Source organism: Aplysia californica, unplaced genomic scaffold (genome assembly GCF_000002075.1).
Source record: "Aplysia californica isolate F4 #8 unplaced genomic scaffold, AplCal3.0 scaffold00405, whole genome shotgun sequence".
Taxonomy (NCBI): Eukaryota; Metazoa; Mollusca; class Gastropoda; order Aplysiida; family Aplysiidae; genus Aplysia; species Aplysia californica.
In genome coordinates, this window is record NW_004797675.1 from 569,358 (window position 1) to 571,209 (window position 1,852).

General features: G+C 43.3%; 2 protein-coding genes across 2 annotated transcripts in view; one reads left to right on the forward strand and one right to left on the reverse strand.

Moving 5' to 3' along the window:
* LOC101850024 (tumor protein 63) overlaps positions 1–1,766 on the reverse strand; it is a gene marked incomplete at its 3' end in the record, with an annotated part of 29,883 nt that extends 28,117 nt beyond the window's left edge. The window contains 1 exon segment of the mRNA XM_005104120.3: positions 579–1,766.
* The window catches only part of LOC101850269 (WD repeat-containing protein WRAP73), a 57,438-nt gene that overhangs the window by 17,389 nt on the left and 38,197 nt on the right, over positions 1–1,852 (forward strand). The gene's annotated exons all lie outside the window — the stretch shown is intronic.

The following is a 1,852-nucleotide window of genomic DNA, read 5'->3' on the forward strand; positions in this document are numbered from 1 at the left end:
CCGCCTCCCCCCCCCACCCCTCCCAAACCAGCACACATACGTACACTATTGCAATCATGCATTTGGCAATGTGAAGAACGAAGCACAGCGAACAGCTGCTACAAACAGAATATTGAAGATGAAGGCCGTAAGCCACTCAGAAAATGAAAACAGTACTACAAGAGAAAAATCACTTGCGTCTGTGATGTGGCTGTTAGTTTTCACGCAAGAGACCCGAGTTCGATTCCCAAGTGGGGAAAACATCTTTATCGAGCATCTGTGTCTTTCTTCTAGGATGTTGTTTCCCTCTCAGCCCTGGTTGGGCCAAACAAGCAGGGTTGGAAGTCCCGAATCCTATGATCTACATTGTGTTGACAGGGGCGTAAAGTCACCTACTTAAGAAAATCCTACATGTGAAAGAAAAAAAAACCCCAAACAAAAACAAAACAAAATTGTTTTTTTAAAGAAATAACGAAAGACCGAAGCCTATAGAGAGTACAACAAAAATACATGTACCTTCAAAAGTAAAACAAAACAGGTGATCATTATAAGCTGATCCTTAATGACGACCCTTGCGAGCAATTCTCTATTGTTTTTACCTGTGGTGCTTCTCCACGGTTCCACGCCTCTCAATTGGTTCGTTGTTTTTATTTTTCACGAGATCAAACACTGTTGGTATCATCGATACACTCGATCTCACAACCGAAAGTGAGTTCACCTCACGTAAAAAGTCGTTGTAATCGAATAATTAGGACACGAACTTGAACATCACGCTTATAGAATCACGATGCAGGCTGTCTACGAAACCTGTAGCAGGCACATGAAGTTGTTTTGTTTCTGCTGTTTGTTTGTTTTGTTTTTCTTCCTCCCAAAAGAGTTCACAGCCGTCGATGATTTAGCATGGGTAGAGGGGGGGAGGGGGGGGGGTCTCAGTGAAAGAACAGCCACTGATCTAGATGTCCGTGGAATCTTTAAAACGTCAGAGCGTTATGTCTTAAGACAAATTAATAAAGGTAGCTTCAAAGTAAACTACTCACAATTATAGTCGCACGTACACGAACAGGAATTGAACCTCAGAACTCCCGAATCATGCAGCAGGTAGGTAATCTAGCGATGGGGGAAGGGTCTCCGTGAAGAAAGAACAGCACAGCTCCTGTTGATCTGGATGCCCGTGGAATCAATCACGCACTTGTTGTTGGGCGAATTATCAACGGATGGATGGATTGACTGACGATCACTCGGCTCTGTCGTGTGGTGGGTGGGTGCCCCTCCTGCCTGGAGGTTTGGAAAGTTTCCCTTGTGAACGACACACGAGTCTTCATGCAGATCTAGAAGTCTTATGTATTTGTTGGGCGAGGCGACCGACTGCTTTTGCTTGACTCTCCGTTTAAAAATGTTTCAATTTTTTTGTTTGTTCCCCTACAAGTTTACGACGTCACGGCTTGAGACGCCCTGAGAAGAAGGACACGCTTCGTGAAATACATACATGTGTATTTTCTATCTCCTACCCTACCCTTTCAAAAAGAAGAAAAAGAGCGTTAGAGAATGCCACATACACATATATACGCAAACACACTAAATAAAAACGCGCTCCGAAGGAAGATTTCTGTGCCCAAAGATGAACTGGATACATAAGAATCCAGCTGTACAGATAAGGGTTTTGCCACAAGGGTTTCCGTCATTGTCCTGAAAGCGACGCAATCTACCGTTCACCGCGCTTTCGTATGTCGCATATTGTTCTCCCGTCTTTTCAATTTTATGAACGCGGGCCGTTGTAAAAAAAAAAACAACACAAAAAAAACGGGACATATGAGTGCGTACGATATGTTCAGAGATTTGAAAGAAAAAAAAAAGATATGTGTGTGTGATGGGA